The 25,022-nt window shown below is 42.1% G+C and overlaps 1 long non-coding RNA gene across 3 annotated transcripts; it reads right to left on the bottom strand.

Annotated features, from left to right (window-relative positions):
* Positions 1-3,985: 3,985 nt before the first annotated feature.
* LOC138118725 (uncharacterized) lies at positions 3,986-24,712 on the bottom strand. 3 transcript variants are annotated; one of them, XR_011155265.1, is made up of 4 exons: positions 24,313-24,712; positions 16,825-16,930; positions 16,203-16,359; positions 15,361-15,803 (listed from the first exon to the last, which is right to left on the bottom strand). It is a non-coding gene; the product is annotated as an uncharacterized lncRNA (long non-coding RNA). The 3 variants fall into 3 exon arrangements; XR_011155266.1 differs by lacking the exons at positions 15,361-15,803; positions 16,203-16,359; positions 16,825-16,930 and adding exons at positions 3,986-5,023; positions 5,849-5,940; XR_011155264.1 differs by lacking the exon at positions 16,825-16,930 and having other exon boundaries at positions 15,365-15,803.
* Positions 24,713-25,022: the final 310 nt, after the last annotated feature.

The following is a 25,022-nucleotide window of genomic DNA, read 5'->3' as shown; positions in this document are numbered from 1 at the left end:
TTTGAGATTTGGACAGACGCTTGCTTTTCTGAGGTCACACCTCATCTCAGAGCGTAAACCACGAAGGAAATGGCCCTTCCTGTTTCCTGGGTTCTGTAAGCTTTCCCCCACTCCCCAGGGGCTTCTTCCAGCACATGGGAAACACAGCCCTCATCACTAGAGATAACTGAATAATTCAACAACTTTGTTGATTAGTAGTCATTTTCCTGAACTTTTCAAATTGCCAAAGTATCACTTAATGAATTCATAGAGGAGCCAAGGCTTTGGAAGTAATCAGCCTCTTCAAATGAGTTCTCAGAATGAGCTTTCTGTCATCATAGCTGTGGAGAGCAGAAAGTACCAAACTTTGGTTTCACCTTTTCACCTGTATAAAATCTATTCTACATCTATTCCAGACAACCCTTGGCCCTTCCCATCCCACTTTGAACCAAACAAAAATATTTCACCCACATTTTTTCACCTTAATTTTGATAAAAAAATGAGGGCAGTACATTTTGAAATGCCTCTTTTCTTCCATCCTGAAGAACAACAAACAAAAAAATAAAATAAAGAGGAAGATGCATTTTGAGGAGAATAGAATAGCTCAGAAAGAGAGGACTAAAATAATTTCCTTGCCTGTGGAAGTCTATTCTATTAGAAAACTCAAACCTTACTCTTAAAATAAATAAAGAGTAAGACATCCCCAGCCTAAGATCTGACTTGCATCCAGTCTATTAACAAATGAGATTCTGACTTCTTTTAAGTCATAATGAAGTAATTTGGCTCCAGTCCTGACAGATGTATGGACCCAAGCCTGTGGCCCCGCTTAAGTGGAAAGAGGAATGGCTAAAACTCTAGCAGGGTGATCTGAAATATCCAACAGCACCCTGAAGAATACACCAAGCCCATGGCAGCCCCATGAAGTCCTAAAGCCCTGGCAGCACCAGGGGAGTCCATCACCACCTTGGAGACTGGCACTGATTTCATGAGATGAAACCAGGCTCTGCTGAAAATCCAAGGTCACTGAGCTGGACTCTGCACAGAACCTCAGGACTGACACAGAGGACCCAGCCTGAGTGCTCTCTTTAAAACCACTCAGACAGAGAGATGCACAAACAGCAGCAGCAGAACTCCTCAGCCAGGACCATTCTGGGCACTTCAGTGGGACCATCTTGCTGTGCAGCAGCTCAGACTTTGGTGTGTGCTTTTCCCACAAAGAGGAAGAGAAGCAGATCTTCAAATAAACCTCCTTCTACCACACTTCAGTCTATGTTTATTTAGATGATCAATAAGACCAAGTTGCCAGTGTTTCCTTTGTTGCTTAAATTTCATCCTTGCTTTCTGTTGTCTGAAATTCATAGTTCCCCCCAGCACTGCCTTAGGGAGCCCTTGTAGAAATTCCAACAATAAAGAAAATAGGGTAACACGAGCAACAAAACTCACAATTACAGCATCATGTACATCACAGACCACAGGTTCTGACACATTACACAGGCCAGATAATCAAATCCAGTGCTATTTTTATTACATAGCACACTATCCCTTTGCCATTGACAAAAGACTGTTCACTGAAAGGATGTTGAAAACAATTTAACTTCTAACTTCTGCTGCAACTGTCTTCTACCACAAATTTAGAACTGTCCTTCTTTTATACTGTTCTATTAAAAACCAGAAACAAAACAGGGTTGTTTTTCTTCTGGAACTGAATAAATATGTCATGTTATTTCTATGTATTTAATTTGATCAAAATATTTTGAAGCTAAATTTCAGTCAAACTCAGCTTAAACCCTGTCATGTTTATATCATCCTATAACAAGTTTGAGAACAATGATGTGCATATAATAAAATAAAAATATTTGAAAATTTGCAATGTAAAGACAACCACTAGACCTGACTGAACCCCTCAGCTGGGGAGAAATCTGGACTTTTTATCTCTTATCCAAGAATTAAGACAGGTAGAGTGGTATCTTGTTTTCTGCACTCCCAGCAAAGGATGTTTTCACTTCACCTTTACTTGATCGTTGCCACTTTAAATGAGCCATGAAAGAAGCTGAGCTCAGTGCTTACACCCAGGCAGATCTTAGCAACAACTGCAGGTATTGACCTAACTGCACAGATTAATTTCTCTTTGGATCTTCAGGCTCTCCTTTCTCTGTCTCTTTGGGACAATTCGGAGCTGGCAGAGACTTCCACCAGTGCCTTGTACACTGATGCCTCAAAACAAAGTGAGATCTCCAAATGTACTGGGAATTTGGCAGCGATGAGGAGCTTGAGACCAGAGTTTCAAAAGAGTTCAATTTAGAGCAAACCCACCATAGACACTGAATTTATTCAAAGTTCTGGTTTAGAGAGATGCTCATGCAAGTGTTTTGCATACAAAGCAGCTGTCACCTGTAAGATTTGTGTTTAGGATTCTATATGGATATATTGTACACCTCCCCAAAATTCTAACCGCTAATTGCTTTATTAATTGTAAAAAATGTTAATAAGAAATGTTAGGGTAGATTGTGAGGCAGTTTGTGGATGTAGGGGGATCCTTCCCCCTTCCCCCAAGATTAGAGTTTAGCCAGCTAAATGCAGGGTGCTTATCACTGTTCTCCTCTCAATGCCTATTTTGCAGGTATGCCACTGTATAATTATGTTTGGCTTTACATTTTCTTTTGCCAGGACAACCCATGAGAAATGAATACAGGCAAGTCACTACTTTTACCGAGGTAAAACAAAATTTTTGCAATCAAGGAATTTTTGGTAAAACCTGAATCTGTTACAAACAAAATAGTTTTGTCTCCTGAGACCAATCCTTCCATAAAGATACAAATAAATATTCTCAATTACTCGTGTGAAATAAGCACATTTTATTTACTGATGGATGCTTCATCCCCTTACATCCATTTCCAGCTGCAAATCTTCTGCAAGACACTGGAACAAGAGTGTAGCCCTGCCATCCTTCTTTGTGATTCCAACAAGAGGCTAAATGAGTCCATTATGACCACCATGTGCTTGCCAAACTATTCACACTTGTTTACTAAGGTACACAGTGACTTACTGCATCTCCAGAGAAAATTACCACTCATTACTTCATGCATCAGATTATAGCTAAATTATTGTTCTCATAGTACAAGGCTCATGTTTTATTCAAATTCTAACCAGTGCATTAACTCTGCCACTCAGCCAAGATTACGGCTAAAAATAGAGAGCACATGTCCTACTTCAGAATATGTTTAACTTACTACCACCAGCATCTCAGATTTCACATGTGCTCACATTCCACGACTTTGACCTTCAAGAGAATTTGAAGAGTGAACGTCAGCAGGGTGTAATTGCCCTAAGAGTAAAAGGAAGCCTGTAGCCCCTGGCCACATGGTACCAGCTGGCATGTGCAGTTCTGCATGATATAACATGCACTCCTGCAGTGGAGGAGTTTAGTTATATTAGTTTGGATTGTTTGACTTCTTAGGAATAATGTAGCACATAGGCAGGAATAATCATACTCCACAAGCAGCCAGGTCAAAATTAGAATATGTATATTCAAAACTTTTACAGATTCACAGTAAAAGATTGCACTTGAGCTGTATCCAAGCTTCACCCTTAATCTGCCAGAAAAAGCCATACTTCAGGTACTGGGGGTGTACACAGAAAGAACTAAGGGAATATTAACCTTTCTCTCCCCTTGGATACAGTCAGTGGTGTTGCAAGTACTAAAATTTAGCCATGTATCAGCCTTCCTCCTCACTTGTTTCCTCCTGCTGTCTTCACTCAAACCAGCACTGAAGACGGGAGCAGGAGGATTCCAGTCCTTTCTGGATGGTCCTTATCTGATTTACACAATTCCTGATGGAAGAGCTTCCCTATGCTACGTATGCCAGCCCATCCAGTACAAAGCCAGCTCCACCCATATTCCAGCTTAAATTCTGAACCACAATACCATCAAGATAGGGCTCAAACTAGGGTGTGAACAGAGACAGGCAAAACACATTTTATTATTCTCATATTTTATTATTCTCTTTATTATTGATATTGTTCTCAACCACTTCTTAAAGGAGGAAAAATTTTCTTAACTCTTTGTTTTTTCTACCAACATCCTTCAAATCACAGCTCAGTTTTTGACACACGCAATTCCATTTTGACACTGAGTGCACATCAGAAATACAGTCATTTATGATTTAAAATATAGTTCTTTTTATGCCCTATTCAAAGACTTTTTTCTTAGGCTTTCTCTGGTGTAAAGACTTGGACATAAATGACCTCCAAAGTGTCCTAAATTTGCTTTATATAAATAAGAATTAAGCCTGAAACGTTTAAAATAAATAAAAGAAATGGTTCTACATTCATTAATCAACCTCTTCAGCTTCCAGTGTAGACACATTGGAGGTGCTCTTCTGAAGATCAAATTGGCCTGTAATCTGTTTATAATCCTTTTTAAGTTTCTTTTGTGCTCATTTTACTTTTTCATTCTGCTTCCTTGGTATTCTCAAAATTAAGGGGCTAGAATTAATGAGGCCTGTCCCACAGTGCTTCAAAAGATTCCAAAGCCAACACCTCCTGCCAAGGTTAAAGATGAAAAGTGAAAACAACTCCATTGTATTTTCACCTTCAGAGCCCTTTCCTGCCTGCCTGAGCTGCTGTAGTCCCCCACTGTATAACAAGGTACTTGCTGCATTTTTATTACAAAACTCAAGTTTTGTTATCTGTAATTCCATATTTTTAATCCACTGTTTAGGTAATAGAGAAATAAAAGAGAGAAGAAGTACATGTAATATTAATGTTGCTCTCTCTAGCAGTTATTTAAATGGGAAACAGTTAATTGAGCACTCTTTAATATTATATAAGGCACCTGGGCTCGAAGGCTGTGTGTCCATTGGTTCTGGAGTGTGCCTGCATTTTCCTTCGGCAGTATGGAGCACACACATTTCTCGTGGGGTGGGAAGGACTTCTCCTGGTCATTTCAGCTCATACAGTATGTATTCTGCATACTTCACGATGAATAAATTAAGAAGGTCATTTCCTGAACCAGGACTTGTGGCCAAGAGCAAATCCATTCTTGCTTGTGATGGATAAAGAAGGAGGTTGTTAGAATTTACCGCAAGTGACAAATGCTGAGTTTCAGACACAAAAATCTCTTCAAATTTTCATGATGCCACAGAGGGGCAGCCTTTTTCTCCTCTTTGGCAGTTTCTTTCCTAGAATCTTATTCCATCTCTGGTGGAGATTTTCTCCAGCTTCCAGAAATGCACAATAGTAGAGTAAAAGCCTGATTTAAATTAGGGTTTATTGAATAATACAACTGATTTCCTAACTCTTAATATTGTCAAAGAGCTGAAAATGGAACTGAAAGCTACAGCTGATATTTATTTCTGTGTATAAAGCCTGACACACTGGTTCCTGATGATGTGAGCTGCAACCTGTGCAAGAACATGTTTTGCACAAAGGATGGTGAAACAGGCTAACCTGCACACAGTACTTAGCTCATCCAAGAGGTGTTTGAGTAGATGGTATTTATTGGCTTGTTCTGATTTTTCTGAGAAAAAAAATTGGCAAAAAAAAAATCTTTCAAAATCAAGGTTAAGGTTACTTCTAGACAGGACAAAGGGTTGTCTAAAAGCAGTTACCTTGAGGGAAGTAGGACTCGTTATCAATATTGCAACAACTCTTCTAACAAGAACTGGATGCTTTTGATATCCGTGCTCAATACTGGTACTGCAGGTGTGAAACTCCACATTTTGGATACACTGGCACCAGGGTGACTTGCTTGGTGGAGTGACTGGGGCTTGTTAATGCAAAATCAACAGGCTCTCACTGAATTCAGTGCAGCTATTCTGACAAATGCATCTCAAGTAGTGCCACAGAAACAATAAAAATAAGTACTAACCATGACTTATGGTATCTGGAACCTCCACTTCCAGAAGCCTTTACTATCTTTTGCCTGCCCTAGAAAATCCATTCTTTTATTGCATTGTAGATCTATAAATAAAAAAGCAGATTTTTTCATTAATATCCCTTAAATTAAATGTTCCACCACCTTAAAAGGCTGAAGTGTCACAAAGAAATTAGCAAGAAGCTGTTCATGCACCAGTGATACAGAGGAGGGCTCTTGGCAGCATTTTCCCCTTTTCAGGACAGACAAGCAAACTAACTGATAAATACATTAGAAATTAATTGTATAATTCATCATGTAGGAAGCAAGGCCTTCAAAGCAGGATCTTGCACAGATAAGGGTGTTTAGCAGACCTTTAAATGGCACTAATGAAAGGGCTGATTGCCAAGGGGCAGGGAGGGCTCCCTTGTTAGGGAACAACAGCCTGAAGACCCATTTTCATCTGCTGCCCTGCTGCCTATTTTATCGGCATCACTGCTCTGAAATTCCACTGTATTTGTTGTCTGCTCTGAAATGTGCCCAGGAATGAACACTTCAAATGTTTGAAATAAAAATCCACTTTGCAGTCCATCTCCTCAGTCACTCAGAGCGAGTCTGGACAGAAACACTTCCAAGCAGCAGGCAGGATGTGAAGGGCAGAGGCTGAGGAGGACAGCACACTCCATGGCCAGGAACAGGAATAAAATCCTGCCTGCAGCTCTCACCAGACCCTACCTAAAACTCCACATCCCTCTGATTTGCCATTATCTTTTCTACCATTCATGAGACATAGGAGCAAAGCACAACTAAGGAGTTCTCTCATCTCCTATATGGTAACTGGACAAAAGAAAACCCCAGTATTTTTGTGCATCCTGGAGTGCTGACCTTGACCTCTAAGAATGAATGTGGTATAAGAAATACAGCCAGGTATAAACAAATATCTATCCTTCCATCCTGAGCCACGTGAAACACGGCTTTGGAACCAACCAGACCTCATGTGTACAAAACCAAATGAATGAGGGCGTAGGAAATTATTTCCACTGCTTCAGAATTGCTCACAGGAGTAAAGCTCACTGTATTTAAAGTGCTCACAGCATTTGTACTCCCAGTAGTAGTGCATTCATCTTCAAAATGTAAGTATATTGATAACTTTGAAGTATCAAGTAGGATTATGCTATGGGAGTCATTGCAGAGTTTCTCACCTGATTTTCTACTAAATATCTTTCTGTCCAATTGAGTGAAACTGCTGCATTTCCAACCCTGTCTGATCTGTGTCAAATGCCTACCTAAGGAAATGGAAAGCACCCTAAAACTGCCTACTTCTTCCTCAGTTACAAAGGGGATCCTGCATAGAGAAAATTAGCTAAGGCAAATCCTTTTCCAGCTGACTGAGAGCACAAGATTCAGCAGAAGTCAATGGACTATGTTCTCACTCACTAAGTTTTTTTAATAGATAGCAGGAAAAAAAGCATCATTTTGATAACAAGCAAACATATAGATATTTTATTATGAAGGTTAATAATTATGTCTGCTTTAAATATTTATCAAAATTAATTAAACAAAATATTTACACTAGAAAGTCGAGATTAGTCCCCAGCAGTGCTACTAAATCTTCCATTTACAGGAAGAAAAGATAGCTCTGCACCTGTGAGCCTGGCTGCCTGTTCCCAGCAGCACAACAGTCACATTTGTTTGTGAGCACCGTTCTCTAAGCAAGCAGGATGCCTCCAAGATGAAAGCTGCTCTACAGGTACAAGGTGACATTATTGCAACATTTATCTTCCACTGAAATTTGAGCCCTAATTATCCTTTAAATTACACAGCGTCTCGAGGCACAACCACAGCTAGCATGAGTTATTTGCAGAGTTGGATTGTGACTATATATTACAAGGCATCACCCAAGCTGCAGACCAATGGGATGAGAATGAAGAAATCCTCTATCATCTTGCCATACACTAATTTGTTACCTGAGAGGTAGATCTGTGCTCCATTGTCCTGGGAAGTGGACAGGACATAAATTCTTGGGCACTACTAAGCACACTTCAGAACAGATTTTCATGTGATTATGAACTAAATGCGAAATTCTCCACTCAGGGAGGAGTCATACTCTCTTGCACTACAGTCACACTGCAAATCAGCTCTAACAGACTCCAGCTGCTGGGAAAGCCTCCCCAGACCAGGTCTGTGGCCAGAGCTGGGGTGGGAACTGCTCAGTCCTCTCCCTGCTTCGCACAGCACAGGAGCATCACCACAAGAGACCTGAGCTCTCCTTGTACCCCCCTGAACCCCACAGGCCTCCGAGGAGACCCAGGTTCTGGGGAAGGGCTCACTGGTAGAAAGAGATGCTGGAACCAGCATCTGTCTTTTCAGGAGATGCAACCTAGTGCCAGACTTTCAGAAAGCCATCGTGGGGTCTGGAAAACAGGAGCAGACAGTCTGTAGTCAGTAAGATGTGTTTACTCGGTTCTGAGTCATGGGCTGAAAGTCAGTGTCATTGCCAAGGATTTAGACAAAAGAAGCTTTGCCTCACCCCACAGCAACCACCTCTCTCTCATGGAAGTAGACATCATCAAGGCCAGGAATGAGTTCTAACTTTGAAGATTATATTTTTCTAGTTGCTGCAACAGCAGGTTCATTTTGCAGTGAGAGTGTGACTCCTTATTCACAGCCACACAGTGTCTGCTACAACTGCCTTTGTCACATAACAAAAGTGTTAACCCTCTGCTGAAGTCCTGATTTTCAAAACTCAGTACAAGATTTACAAGTCCAAGACCAGCAGCCATTAAAAAATATCCTGCACAAAATCTGTCCCTCTTCAGTTCTCTCTCTACCACCCAAAATATATATTACAGATTTTATCACACCATTAAATTAGTACCACAAAGTTTTATAGCTGGTTCCAGTGACATTTTAAAATGTTTTTTAGTAGTATGGTAAATAATTGAAAGCTGTGCTTATTATATGGCTTTTTACAGTCTTTATCATTGCAGTGATTTACCACTTAAAGCTTTATAGCAACAATATATGGAGCAGTGTAAGTCCCATGGTACTCACAACATTCACTCCCCAACTGAGCCTGTGGCTCAGCTGGATATCAGCATTTAAACTGGAAGGAGAGGATTTTCAAAGAACAGAAAACCCACGTACAGAGAAGTCAATTTTATACCATGCAAGTAAATAAAAATTGCTGTGCTGTGTTTTTCCACAGTTTATGCACTTCTATGAAATGTGTTCCCTGTTTCTCAAGTTTCAGCACTGCTCCTGTACAGACTTGAAGACAATTCTGTAAACTTTGGCTTATTTGAGGTTCAAATCCCTTTATGCTGCACATACCTCATCCAGAACATATTAGTGCACTCAACCTGCAAAGCAGTCGTCACCTCAGCATCTCTGTGCTGCATCCCACCAACTGCTGGGCACGATTTGCTGACACTTAGCCAGCTTTCCTGGCTCTGCTTTCCACAGGACAGAAAGATTTCCAAAAACTAACTCCTTTTTTTGGCAAATAGCTATAGTCCTGCTTCTGAACAAGCACTTTTTGAAAGCTGAAATTGTAGAAGAGAGGCAGCTTGCTTTTGCCTCCCTGGAGGCTGTCCCAGTGCCTCCGACTGCCCTGCAGCCAGGACCGAGGGGGGGAGAGGCAGCCCCTGACCTGCTGTACTCACACCCTGGCAGCAGACAGAGAAGGAAGCCAAAAACCAGCAAATATGTACAGCCAATCCCCAGTTTTAACAGTTTTACCAGTTTTACCCACCAGGTTTATAAAGGGCTCTCTATAGCCTTCTATACTCCCAAATACCAGAAGGAAAACTTTACATGCTGCCCTGATGGCTCCTCTGGCTGCTCTTGTGGCTCCAGCATTGCTGTGCACAGCCTGCAGCACCCACCAGCACACCAGGAGGTGTTACTGCCACTGGCCTTCCCTGCAACACCACCTCCGTGGTTTTTTCTCTCTCCATGACACCAATTGTGGACAAATTTTCTATTCTTCATGTTCATACAGCTGTCCTGTGCCAGGCTGCCAACCCTGCCCTTGGGTCCTCAACAGCAGAAACGGAAAAGGGAAACTCGAGGAAACTCAAACGTTCGGCACAACCCGAGTGCAGCCTTCCAGCCAGAGCCAACAGTGCTTCCCCTCCGATGCAGGGTTACTTTAAAACACTTCACCCATTTCGTGTGAGCCCTTGCTGAGAGACTCGGGCAGTCTGAGTCTTTGTGCCAGATTCCACAGCAGCAACACCTGCACAGCCCTGCCTGCGAGGTCACTCACTCCCAAGGGCACACCCCGGGAAACTCAGGGCTGGCTTTGATCCACACCACTCTGCACACACAGGGCACAAGGATAAAACCCAGGTTCTCACTGCAGCATGCACACCTGGGCTGGTGCTTTTCCTCGCTGCATTGTGGATTTCTGAATTTCCAGTTAGAAAAAAATTGTTGAGCACAGACTTTGTTTGACATGCTTATGCCCGGAATTGAGAAGCTTGAGCTAGTACTTAAAAAAGAAGTCTACAGGCCTTTAAGAACTGAGTTGCCATTATTTTTCTGACTTCCAGACAAAAGCAACAGCTTTTGACATCTTTGAAAAATTCAGAAATCTGTAATTATTGCTCATCAGATGGTGGCTAGGAAGATTATGACATTGCATAATCATCTGAATTTAAGATTTTATAATCTGATTTTTCACCCAGAGGTATACCACCAAATTAAATGTGTTAATAGACACACCAAATGCCTAATAGCAATCCCATCTGCTTTTATAGATGAATAGATGGCACTGACAACCTAATTTTGTAAATGCTTAGGGTAAATGAAATATGAAATACAAATCATATTTTTAGATTTTTGTATCTAGATATACCCTTTTCATTCAGGTTTAAAAAGAGGATGCCATATTCCTGCCTGATCATCTTGCAGAGAGACAAAAAATTAATACTCCAGAAATGCTACATGTAAAAAAATTACAGTTAAAAAGTCCAGACTAAATGCCATTAATTTTTATAGTAGGGTTTTCTTGGTTGGAGTTTTTTCTATGTAACTGTGTAACCAGTGGGATTTGGAAGGTCCTGGCTTGATAACATGGCATGTTCTTTTTTATTTATGGTAAGAATTTCTGAAAAGAAGGATCATACAGTCAGCTTTATGACTTTCTCCATTGCTTCTGAAAACTACTGCCATAGGCAATCCTGTCAAAATCAGAATTTTTTTAGTTTCTGAGAAAACAGAGAGCTGTTCCCTTCAGATTGAATGATTTGACTTGTGTTAGAAAGCCTCAGAGTTTTATAAATCCAGGAGCTTGAGCAAAAGGTCTGGCAAATCTGTGTGCAGCCAGCCCAGCCCAGCCCCAATACTGAATAACAAACTCTGCAGAATAAGATCAAGGTGCTTTTCTTCCTTGGAACTGGAGAGGAACTTTTTTTTTTTTTTCCCCAGATTATACAGAAAAGCAAAAGAAAACTTCAGTTATTCTAAAATGTAAATTTTACTCCTTCCTCAGTAATTGTCCACAGTCACTTTCCGTCAGTTTTAATCTCTAAGAATTAGTTAAATCCTACATTTAAGAAAGGGGGAAGAACTCATCCAGGAATAGAATTCCAAATTCTTGATATCAATGTTTAGTATTCCACATCCTCCCTTCATCCCTCCACTGATGTAATCAGCTGTTCATTGCATCATCTTTACCCTCCACATCTCCTGACTTCCAGCTCACTGCACCTCCATGGCCAAGGGAACATCCCCACCTGCCCCACTCTGGCAGCCCCAGCTCTTCCTGAGGTGAAGCTGCACCATCTGTAAACACCAAGGAAAGTAACAAATCATGGGAGAGACATTCCTTATTCACCACATAACAGACAGAGCTCTCAGCCAACAAACTTCAGGTATCTAAAGTTCTTCATAGCCAAGCACTTGCAAGATTTTTCTTCTGTCCTCATTTTAGGATAGAAGGATAAGTTGAGATTTACTATTACTCATTGCTTAAAGGGAAAAAATATCTCAAATATATAAAAGATTAAATAATTTTATTTCCTTAAGGTGAAAATCTAGGGCCAACAAAAGTTCATGGCAACTTTTAAGTCTTTCTTGAAAGCATTAAACAAGTTGAAGTGTTTTATGTTTACTTTCTGAAGAGGAAAAATTCTTTCCCTCAGCATTTAATCATCTCTAAGAAGAGGTAAAACTATTTACTAAAGAGCACCGAGATCACCATTACAGAGCCCAACACAGTGTAAACAGGATCATTTATAAAGCACTAACATGATAACACTCAGATCCATGCTGGAAAAATCAGGGGGAAATGTGCAGAGTCAGCTTGTGGCTGCTGGTGTGCTGCCAGCCTGGCCACAGCACCGACAGGAGATGGCCACTGCACTCCCAAGCCCAGCAGCCCTGGTGTTACCACTGCTGAGCCCTCTGATCTCTGTGAACTGGGCATCACGTGCAGCACGAATCCCTTGCTCGAGAATCAGTCCCAACATGGAAATAAAAGGCAGATGTCTCGTTTTGTTTTGTTCTTCTGCTGAAAACATCCACGTTTATTGTCTAAAGATGGCTCTGAAGAGCCACTGATTTCTCATAACCCCTCCTTCTGCAGAAAGATCAAAGCATTGTCAGCACAGCCACGTCATGCAGCCAGGCAGCACGTACTTCCAGGGCAGCTTCAATAAATGACATGTGACTGCCCTTGTGTCCCTTAATGTAAAGGAGATTAAACATGCAGCAGCCTTTCTGAGGAAGCAAAACATGGTGGACCAGGCTGTGTTCAAAGCAGACATTAATTTGTGTATAAAACCAAGATTAAAGTTGCTCAAAAGTGCAGTAGGACCAATCTTCATACCTTGGCTAGTACAGAGAGCTGGGCAACTTTTTTTCACAAGAAATAGCTGCAGAAGGAAAGATAATAAGGCTACCAGATACAAATTCAATCTTCCACATTGTCACCTATCTGTATGTTGCTGTACACTTTCATTTGATTTGAAATTTAGGCAGTCAGAAGCTAGCTAGGACAGCTAGCAGTGCAAATAACCTTTCTTCCCCCTTTTTTAAAGGGAATAATTTTTCCATCTCCCTGGAGAGACTGAATTCTGTCTGCTGAAAAAATGCATTTATTCATTTTGTATGAAACACCAAATAACTGGCTTACCTTTGGAGTGGCCCAATGTTCACTTTTTATTTCTTTGTACTCAAATTGCCTTGTCTTCACCAAACTGGAGCCAGCCTTCCTTTCAAAAGGCACTGCCCATATTTGTGATATAAAACAAATAAAAGCAGCCTGGATTTATTGAGACATGCCCATTATTCACCTTGCCTGATAAGCTGAGCTGATCCAATGAGATGATGGCTTTCCAGTTATAACTTGTATCTCTGGGAATTAGGACCACAAATATTCTGTGGATTGTATCTCCTTGACAAAGTCTACCTCCCAAAGAATACAGGATGCTCAAACTGGCAATAACAAGCTAAGGTAAAGGAAATTTTAAGATATTTAGTCTTACAAGATTACAGTTTTGTAACACTGAGAGCTGCAGTGCCTTGAGCCCAGGAATGTCCTGCTGCTGCCAGTGTTGCAGTGTGATAGCACAGTGGACAGTAGGAGGTAATCCCATTTTAAAAGCCAAATAAACAAACCAATCAAACACACAGGACTGCAGACACCCTCCATTCTTACCATAAAACTATCGACTAACACAGGCGAATTCCCCACATTACACAGGAGGCACCAAGCAGTTCAGATAAAGGGGGGGGGTTATCATTAGCATTCCCCAAAGCAGCAGCTCCAGAGGCACTGAAAGGAAAGTTTCACATAAGAGCAAAGCCCTGTGTGTTCTTTGGGGGTGAGGTAAAGCACATGACTGGGAGTGCAGTCTCTTGCTTTTCATCCATTTTTGGAGCCCAGCATTTTAAACCACTGAAAGACACAGATAAAGTGGAGGCCACTCATAAAAGGCAGATGAAAACAAAGCATCCACGCCTCCATCTGTGTGAAGAGAAATGCACAGGAAGGTTCCTTTGAACTCCTTTGCAACATGCAGTCATGCAAAGCTGCCTCTTGGTCTTGCACAAACTGGAGTTTTGGAGCTCCTGGGCTTAATATGAAGACAAGTGGCAAAAACAACAAAGAAGAAAACCTGTCTTCTGATTTCTATGTATCTGTCACTCATGAACTCAAATTTCTATCAAACTGTTTAGACTAATAAATCTTGCAATGAGTGGATTTCTCAGCAGTGGCACCATTGGCTGTTGCCTGACGTTACAGCCTCTCTACTGCTGCTTTAACTACAGTTTGTGCAATCCTCTGGCCAAGAGCAAAATACCCCCACAGAGCAGTAATATGTTTTCTAAGAGACTCAGCTCTACAAAACTTCCCTGCTTCTATTCTCTCTTCACATTTCAGTGGGTAAAAATCCCAAAGTACTGAGCATTTTTAATCTCTGATTACTCCCATCAGTTTTTTTCTTAACTGCCTTTGGGTGAAAAAGGTGCACAGAATTCTGCTGTGCTTGATTATTAGTGCATGGATAGATCTGAACTAGTTCTGCCTCATATCTTGCAAACTTTGTCTTTCTTTTTCAGTCTAAATTTGATTTCTCATGGGATTAAGGGCATTTTACTGAATGTTTTTATTTATAACTTGCTTTCTCAAGCCTTCCTTTGGAAAGGACTTGCAGAGGATGGCCAAAAAAAAAGGTCAGGGGGTGGGTGGGAAGCATTCCCAGGCTCTGCTAAAAATTAAATTTATGTGAAGAAGTTTGCTACTACATTCTATTACATTACCATGCCAGACAGAAAACAGCCATATTCCATATGGTTCACTGTTGAGTGTTTGTTTGCAGGTTTGTTTTGGATTTGAGAACGAGCTGCAGTAGTGCTTTGCACAAACCCAGCTGAATATCTACACCTACAGACACTGAGATATGTGATGTGTGCAGGAATTACAGCTGCTGCTGTAGCCCCACAAGTTAGCAAGGAAACATCCACTGAAACGCTGGCTGGTAACTGCAGCAGGTCAGGGAACAAAAAAGGTTAGATCATAAACTAACAGAACTCCCTGAAAAATAAAAATTGCATTCGTCTTCTCCTGACCTTAAGATGTGAGATGCTTGAGAATGTGAAACTCCAATCTCTTGGAGTAGATAAAATGTTCTGATGAACAGTATGTGCTCAGCCTCCTGCCAGATAGGATTACTTTTTTCTCTTCTGTTTAAGCTATATGTGCAACCTCTGCAGCTTCACTGTTTGCATAGGGATTTTAAAAACTACTTTATTCTAAAAAAGCTGTATCTGTTTCAGATAGGTTCTTGGAATTCAAATGCAACTACACCACCAGATCTTCCCCTGGTGTAAAAGGAACTACCTGAGAATTCACTCTGTGATTTTTATCAACTGAGATTGTCACTTGATCAAGGAAATCATCCCTTCTGAGAAACCAGAACTTTGGAATAATTTCTCTGCTTTTTGTCCCATTCTGTTATGTATAAGCCATCATACCTTCCTCTGTGAGTGTCACAGCACACAATTAAATCTTAAAGTTGTGTAGCAAATGCAGAGGCTGTGAAAGTTTGGACCAATGAACAGCACCAGACTGAGCAATATTGCAATCTCTATTTTCTTGTATGCCCTGTACAGAAACCTTAAACATTGACAGTGTTTCTGTGCATTTTATTGATGACACTGTTCTGGGGATCATCCACCACATTGTGGGCTTGATAGGTGACCCCCCTTCAGTACTGGAAGAGGACATTGCTCTTCCATCAGCAATTTAAAGCTTGTGTCTTCTGTAGCATATTGAGCTCTTTACAAGAGCTCTTGCATCAAGCAGCTTCTTAGCAGTCAAATCCTTTCACCAGCAAGGTCTCAACTGGAAAGTTCAATAAACATGGGGAGTTACAGCTTCAGTGGGTCTGAAGCAGTAATGTAGGAGATTCCTGATGTGCTTGATATATTGCACCCCACTGGTACTGGAGCTATTCAACTGGAAAGTCATAAAATAACATAAAATAAAGCTCTGGAGCAGGAATTATTCAGTCATTAACACCACAGACACTCAGCCATTAAATCTCTCCTACCAAACACACAGCAGAGCCATCACAGCCAGAACTCTGTGTGTGTGGAGACCTGACAGCCCCATGGATGCTCTCTTGGGGCCTTGGTAAACATACCAATAATATTTCCATAAATCACAGGGATTTGCCACAAGGTTTACCTAGGATGTGAAATCACATTATTTTGCTACCAGCAGCACTGGCTGCTTTGTTTTAGGAACCTCAATGCCCCAGGTGTATGTTCCAGGAAAAGAACAAAATAAATTCAGATTCTTCATAACAGCTTGATAAGAACTCCTCAGTGCTCTGGAATCAGAGCTATAACACACCTGAGCTTGTGCAAAGCACAGAGCCCTTCTCCAGTGGAATCACTTCATCCAGCATCCCTCCATCACTGCTGCTGGCAGATTCAGAACATGGAAGACAGCAATGAAGGAATTCATTGCCATGAAGAAATGTCAGTTTACCGAGATGAGAATCAGGATCCTGAAGAAAAAAAAACCAATTTATCATCACCTTGCAGTCACTTCACTCTTTTTTTCTAACTCAGGGGTTTGCAAAATACTAAATAAATCAGAATGAGAAATCATTACTGTGAAGATGACGCAAGGACAATGACGAGTTGAGCCCAAGCCTGAGGGGGAGAGACTTAAGGAAAGCTATGAAGCACTGAGGCAATGAGGAAAATTGGAGGAGTAGAGAGTCCATGTAAGAGCCACGGGAATAAAGGGGGTTTTAAAGCAGGAGAGACAGACCTCTGAGCCTCTCACAATCCTTCATTCCGTACAGCTTTGTTTATTATAGCATCTTTTTTTCCTAAGGCTGGAGTTTAAGACTGTGATTTATATTTCAGAGCTATTTTTTTTCTGACCTTGAAACACAGGGAAAAAAAAATACTGAAAAGATTTTTCAAAACAACCGTGGGGAAGCTCTAATGCAGCCTTTGCTTACCTCCTCCAGGGCTGGAGGTATTTCAGGCTCCAAAGGCAGCACAAACATGAGATGTTCCAGGCCCTGTCACTCTGGCTGGTGTGAGACACTGCTCTTTGCTGGGTGGCTGAGAAAAGTATTGGTACAGTGTCAAAAAGCCTACACAGGGTTAGAACAGGAACTCAAATCTGCCTGTGCAGGCACCAAAAAATTACAAGGGAAGTTATCATATTAAAACAACCTAACTTTTTTCTCCCCTCAAACTAATCAAAGGCTTGTGCTCATTGTTGAGAATGGGGCTATTGAAAGAAAGGGTCTGAACTGAGAAATGCAAGTGCAGGAGAGAATTCCCAACCACTTCCTTCCAAAAGTTGAATCAAACCTGTGGGCAAAAGGACATGAGGGAGCCTGGAACATCCATCCCCACACAAAACCCACTCTGCAGTGGCCACATCAGCAGAATCTTCACTGCTTTAAAAACCTGGATGGGTTCAGTGGGTAACTACGGGGAAGCAGGATGGTGTCTTGGGCCACCAGTCTGGGTATTTCACACCATGGTCTCACATCCATCCCACAAAACTTCAAGGAACTAAAGAGCATAATCAGTGAAGGGAGTTAATCAATGAGCAGAGACAGGCATCTCTGGAGGGCAATTCAGCCCAGCTAGAACCAATCACCCTGTCACCTGTAGGGGAGCAGAGGCTAAGTGTGCTCCAAGTTCCAGTGCCTCAGTGAAGTGCCTGAAGCTCGATGGAACAAATCTCACCTAAGAGGCTTTCAAAGGCCCTTAATGGTTACTGGAAGTAATCACAGATTTCAGTGAGTATGGGTCAGGATTTAACTTCATCCTATTTTGGTAGTAAAAAAGTCAAATGCAGCCGTAAGCATTTAAGAAGAGAAAAAGAAGTCACAACTGAGTTTTTTTCTGAGGTTGTGATCTCTTTCAGTTTATCAGAGTGAAAGCTTGTGATATTCCCTGTTAGATCCTTAAGTGCTGTTTTCAGAATTCTCCTTTCTCCCTCTTAAATACATATCCAAGATCTGGATATCAACTTTAAAAAAAATAGTCTGCCAAAAAAGAAATTAAATGATAGTTTTAATTTCTGTCAGTAGAAACCATACTATTTTTCCCCCAAGTTTAATGTCAATGCAAGAGATGAAATAGCATTCCCTTTCACAAGCAATCAAACATGATTTCTTTTTCTTTTATGCCTTTTGTCAGCAGCGCCAACTTTTTTGAGTTACTGTTAAACGCAGTCATTGTAAACAGAGCTACAACCCATCTACTCCTATTATCTCACTGCACCATAAATTGCCTTGATAGTGAAATAACAGCAACAAGACTGCAGTGTTCTTCCTAACAATCCCTGCTATGACTGAAGTGGATAGGTCATGTACACAAAGCCAACAGCAGACTTTGGCCAAGCAAAATGTTAAGGGATATATCAGTGAAATAGAAGCTGCCACTTACACAGTGTCAGACATATAGAGCTGCAGTTAATTATCTGTATTGCTGCAGCATCCAAAAATCTTAGATCCAAACCCAAATTCCATTCTTCAAAGTGACAAATAAGTAGAGAGCATAAAAATAGCCCAGTGAGGCAAGAACTAAAGCCTGTTGTGGAACAGACAGGGCCCATAACCCAGGCAGACAGGAGATGCTGCCTGTGCAGGTCTGTGGGACAGGGAACCCTCAGCTCACTGCCTGCCCACCCACTGCCAAATGCCACAGGAACACTTTTATGAAGGGGAGAAGAGGCTGGGAGGAGAGTTTAGTTATAGAGAGCTCCTACTGAGTGCAGGAAAACCTTCAAGGTACATCTCTCAGCATCTAGCAGCTGCACTTTTAAGGGTTTTAGCAGGGCCCAGGTGAGAGCTGGTAAATCAAGAGTAATAAAAAGGATAATGGGGAAGAGGAGGAGGCAGCAGTAGCCATGAGCAGTGCTGCAAATGGGAATAGGTCACTTATTCCTGACCTGACTGGGAAGAGGGAAGCAGTGATGGAATACAAAGAGTGACATGGGCAAGGGCACAGACCAGAGGAAATCACCTTTCCAGAGGCTTCCCAACAGCTACAAGGAGGGCAGACCACAGTGACCAAAGTGAGAAAAACAACTGCTGCAGTAATTGGAACAGGACACAACAGCATTTCAGGCCCTGTTTTGATATATGAATGTGTGGGGGAAAGTATTTTGCAGCAGGAATCAACAAGATTTAGACATTGGCCAAATAAAAGCATCTACATGAAAGTCTTGGTCAAGGACAAGGCTCCAACCCCACAGACAGCATTTTGTCCATACTGGTCTAGTAAAGCAGCAAGGTGGGAATACAGACTAACCTGTCTGCAGCTACATGGAGCTAGACCTGGCAGCTCCAGAGCTCTGAAAAGTGTCAGAAAAACTGAAGCATTCTCTTGAATGTGGGTGAGGTAGTGGGAAACATCAGCAGAGGGGTGGAGATGGATTTGTGCTTGCAAATGGTTTTACCAAGACTCAAGGTCTGGGTCACAGAGAGGAGGAGGTGGGGAAGGGTCCTGGAGAAACCCCTCACAGCAGAGGAGAGTGAGAGGGTCTGGCTGACAGGGCACCCCAAAGAGCAGGGGAGAGCTCTGTGGCTTTCCATGGCCTGAATGCATTCAATCCTAGGAATGCAGCTTGCACAACATAATCTTTGGGACCTATTTCAGATGTAGGTAGGTTTTAAAGACACATGGATATATTCTATATGAATATAGGTATTTCACTGCTTCTTGCAAGTGCAAACAGCTTTCCTGAGAGCACTCCAGACTGCTGTACTCCCTCACACAGCTTTTAATAACCAGGCAGAAACTGGAGTGCAAAGTAGTCATAACCAGTGTTTCTCTCTCCAAAATCCCTGTGTTGCAAAGAAAGAAATTTGTCAGAAGCTGAATTTATATGCAGCATTCATTCCCATTTGTACCAATTCTCGCTTCTGCAGGTCAGGAATTGCTTCTTGTCCTGCAGAGCAATGAAAAGCAGGCCAATAATGCCACCCACAGGTGTCCCGGTTTATTGCTGCCATGGATTTCCAGATGGGTTCTGTGACCCTGCAGGTAACTGGGATGTTGCTTCTAACTCAGTAGTGACGCAGGTGCCTCTGAACTCACCTGCACTAAGAACTGCACTGTCGGTGCTTTTTTAGCACTGCTGGGTTACAGAACTTGCAGGTTACTGTTAGACGGCTTGTTTTCATTACAAAGAATTTGTGGGGGGAAGAAACAAAAACCTACACAGGTTACAAAAGAGAAATTAAAAATAATAAAAAAAAGCCCACCCATCTCAGTACTCAGTGATATGGAGATCTGGTGAAAGCATTTCAAGCAATCAAATCCACTTTTTAAATTAAAACATACAACAAGTATGTTCTCACAATGTGCAGCTTATTTTATTTTGCCATTCCTATCTCAGAGATCCTTCAATTGTCATGAAAAGGACTGTGATGATTTAAGAATTCTTCTTTACAGAATAAGACAAAAGACAACTAAGAGCTCAGTCTGACTGAAGCAGGGAGAGTTCTGCTCACAGGTAATGTACTCATTCTCTTATTTCTCTTGTCCATTTTATTAAGAATTTTAATGTTGGAAACAGTTTTCAGTAATTGTTACCTGAACATTAAAATAGGAATTCGTGTTTAAGGTAAAAGGCAGTAAAGAATATTTATTAGTTTATTCTCCCTTTCTTACAGAGCCAGACCACAGTCTCATGGAGAGGCTTGGGATCAGATCACTCTGCAGGGGAGGAGGCAAAGTTTCCTTGCATGTGATCCGTCTCAAAAGCAGTGAAGGTGGGCCACTCAGGGGAGATAAAACCCTGGCACTCTGCAGTGAAGGTGGGCCACTCAGGGGAGATAAAACCCTGGCACTCTGCATAGACTTGTTACATCTCATGGCTGGAATTAATTTACATCCCCCAGCCAGATTCACACCAGTGAACTCTGAGTTCTGTGGGGTGTATGATGGATCTGAATGACAAATCCTTCTCGTATGCTGTTGTGTCTCAGCCCCTCACAAAAGGTCTGAATTCTCTAGTGTTTTCCACCAGTACTGACTGAGGCTGAAGACATTGGTGTACTCGCAGAAAGTCTTGGAGGAAGCAAAAACACAAAAGTAGTGAGTAAATACAGGATTTCATATTGCAAGTGCCTTGCTGAAAAAAGGACTGGTCCTAGCAGTGAATTTACTACATGGAACATGATTTGTATGAGTGAGATTATCTTGGGTGTCTGCAGCTACAGAATAATTTAAGAAAATCTATAAGGGAAATTTTCTCTATTGAAAAATAAATTTGAGAACTGACTTGTGTTAAACACATTTAACATGAGAACTCAGAGATAAGCTCCTGCCCTTGATCTTGTGTTTAGGCATCTTACATTATGTTTTTCTTAGATGCAGTTGTAGATATGGCACCTACATTCCAAGACAACATTATCTCAGCACAGTATTAATATCATCCGAGTTTACATATAGCAGTAAGTCTTTGTATATTAATTGCATAATCATTTAGTTTCTTTGAAAATTTTATTGCAAAGAATATAATCAGATGAGGCCAGATTCAAAGTAAATTAGACACATGGAGTGAAAAACATGAAACTGTTCCATCCTAAGCTCTTACTAGACACACTCACACTTTATTGATTAAGTCCATCAGTACTCTTATTTAAAGACCTTGAGCTCTGGAGGAGCCACTGTCAGGCTATCCCTGCTGGCACCAGAGGTAAGAAGTTATTTCTGAAAGCTAAGGGCTCTCCAAAGGCCCCCCCAAGTTATCCAGTCTCATTAAAATCAAAGGCATAATCTACTGTCCTTGAATATTTGAAGGAAAAAAAAAAACACCTAAGGTATTTAAGTAAATGGATTTTTTCCTCATTAAAACTAATATTTAAACACTTACAGCCTTATCTTAATTACATAAAAGATGACACACCTACCTCTCAGCCTCCCATCCCCGTGGGACAAAGCCCATTTAACGTGATGCAGGGGAGGTGACAGCAGGTCCTGTCACTGGAGCAGGGCTGGGCTCCCAGCAGCAGCCCCAGACACACATCCCCCAGCCCACAGGGCACCCACAGGAAGAAATTAAGCAGAACAGGGAGCTGAATCTGGCTTTCCCACTAAAAATGTTTATGGAAGAGTAATAAATGGTAATGATTTTGAGCAGCTACCAGAGAGCAGAGCCCTAAGTTTGGTCTGTGCCCATTGCAGAGGTTCTGCTGCAAGAGCAGTTCCAGGGGTTTGGAGCACTTGCACAACACTTGTGACACAGAGCCACCCAAGGAGTCCAGCTCAGCCAACTCGAGCTGTCCCCCAAAACAAACATGTTTATCTACAGTTCTTTTGATGCAGTCATTAAAAGCAAAACCTTATTCAATTTAAAGATTCACTGACAACACAAGACCATTCAAAGAGTTTTCCATCAGAAGTGCTGCATTTGTTGTTGTACTGGTGCCACAAAGGATTTCACCAAGCAGACAATAACAGATCTCATGATAAATAAGATCAAAACACCCTCCAGGCAAATTTATGGCAATCATCACTCAAAGGCAAGTGTGATAAAAAAGCATCAAGCTAACTTCAGAAATAGTGAGAGATCTGATCCTCAGGCAAGGCCTTTCCAAGGCGACAGCTATCTGGGTGATCTTGAGGACACCTTATCTGCCAGCAGGGCTGGACTGTGCTGATGTGAGCCCCTGCACGTGTGGGGGCTTGGCTCCACTGCTCTGTCCCTGAGCAAGTGCCAGCTCCCACAGGCTGCTTCACTTCTGCCTCCATCCATCACAACAGCACCATTTGCTGACTGGCTAAAGAGAATGCCTTTCCTAGGGAAAACACCAGAGAGCAAATGCTGATCCACTGAGTGCTTTGGGTGGTGATAGAGCCTGTCAAAGTGAGTTTGTGACTGGAGAGACTGGAAAAGGTGGTGGCTCTGTAAATACAGCCAGACCTGAATTTGGACAGCAATTCTCCAGGGAATGATGTTCTCCCCATGGGAGACAATAGCACAGGAACAATAGCTCCCTCCACAGAAAGCCCTTCTGGATGTGGCCCTTGACAAAATTAAGGGGCTGCAATAAAAGGCCCTACTATTAAATACCCCAGACCTCCCTGAAGGCAGTTTTACACAGAGCTCTCTCACCTACTCACAGATTTCCTGTCCTCTGGACACAGTCTGCACCCAAACACTGAGCCAGCGTGGCTTGGGAGTTCATTACTCTTTCATGGGAGAAGAGAGGGGCAACACAAGAAATTTTAAGGAGTTGAACAGAGTGGCCATAGGTTAAATCTTTAAAGATTTTCAGAAAATCAATTGCAACTGTGCCTGGAACTGGGCATTCAGTAATCGTGTTTTCACAAATATATCCAATACCCATATTTACAGCTAAAATCCTCACATATTTAAAGTAAACACTGCACTGCAATGTGGGAGCACCAGCCCCTCAGTGTGCTGCATTTCACTGCAGGCTCTGAGACAAATCATGGCAAGTAGTAAGGGCTGTGCAAGCAGAAAAATCTCACAACATGGAACCAGAGCTTTCCAGCAATGCTGGCAGAAGAGAGCTACTCAGAAAAGCAATGATTAATTCCTTCTAGAAACCTGCATATTGATACCATTTCCTTCGGGTTCGGTGGAAACTGTACAAAGAAAAATAAAAATATATTAAAATACAGCAAAGGTTTGGTCAGGAGAGGCTGTGAGGCCCTTCCCTGTGGTGCTGATGCCACTCACACATGCCAAGACTCTGATTCAGAGCAAGAGCAGAGCAGGGGCTCACTGGAGGAAGGCCAGGCAGCACCAGTGCAAGCACAGTGCCATAGGAGACAGGGCTGCCAATCTTCCAGCAAGCCCAGAGCCTCCACTTGCTCCCTCTCCCTTACATGCCAAGTGCCCACTCTCCAAAGGTTCACAATTAGATTTTTTAAAAAATCCTACTTTGTCTTCCATATATTAGCACTAAATCCACTTCAGTTAAGCTACAATTTTCCATGTTTTCTTCACTAGAGCCTTGCTTTGACACAGCTCCTCCCTCCACACCCTCCCCACACAGTTCTTGGGGTGCTTCTTCAGAAGGGAGCAAAGCTGAACCAGGCCACAGGTTAAAAACAGGCAGTTCAAAGTGACCACTGCTTTTGGCCACTTATTGTTCAGTCAGATGAGCTCAGCTCACAGACACAGAACACTGTGATCCTCCACAGCCTTCAAGGCAGAACCTTGCCAAAATCACCCTCCAGCAGCGAGCCAGCAGGACACCACAAACGTGTAATGCAAAGATTTACAGTGAGGTATTTTAAAAGCACAACAGGGATCCTATCCTGGACCCAGCTCCACAGGGAATCAGGCACTTTGCACCAGCCAGGAAAACCTGCAGGACTACATTGCTGATACACTTTGCTGCATTGAAAGAGAATTGCAAATGTTGTTATTTGCTCCACCAGAATATCAAAAAGGAAACACAGCCAGAGCTCCAACGATACAAATCCAAACAGATAAATACCTTGGCAGGTGTCCAGCAGGGCTGCAGCTTGGATTCATTCACAGAGAGGCAACAGTAGAAAAGTTCAAGCACAAATTCTTTTTCCAATTATTCATAAACCAGTGAAGTGGTGTTTAGGGAAAAGAAATATCAAAAAGTTTTCTTCTACAACCACAGTTCCCCCTGGCATGGCTGGCACCACATAACCCATAATGCACGAACACTGAGTCTGCCACCTCTGCCAAGCCCACACAGCAGCTCCCAGAAGCACCAAGAGAGTAATTAGCAGCAAACGACAACAACATGAAGGCAACAGGTCAGAAACAAACACTCCAGAGCAGATCTAGAGGCGGGTTTGCTTCCCCCAGCCCGTGGGAGCACTCACACCTGAGCACATGGCAACAAGCTAAGCTTGCATCCATCCATCCATCCATCCATCCATCCATCCATCCATCCATCCATCCATCCATCCATCCATCCATCCATCCTTCCATCACACCTAGAGAACCTTAAACAATAACAGTTCACCTGCTACCTCTTAGGAAAACTCTTCCTGACTCCACTACAGCAACCTTCCTTATGAGCCCCACATGAGCTCAGTCCTGCTCATGTGGCTCCCCCCTTTCTTTCCAAGGTCTGGCCCCCACCTCACCTGGGACACACAGCACCACAGCCAGGTGCTGCTTGATAAATTCATGGCTCTACAGACTAATTTTGACCTCCTTGATCAT

The sequence above is a fragment of the Aphelocoma coerulescens genome, chromosome 14 (assembly GCF_041296385.1).
Source record: "Aphelocoma coerulescens isolate FSJ_1873_10779 chromosome 14, UR_Acoe_1.0, whole genome shotgun sequence".
In the NCBI taxonomy this organism is placed as follows: domain Eukaryota; kingdom Metazoa; phylum Chordata; class Aves; order Passeriformes; family Corvidae; genus Aphelocoma; species Aphelocoma coerulescens.
This window is presented reverse-complemented; position numbering and strand designations above follow the sequence as displayed.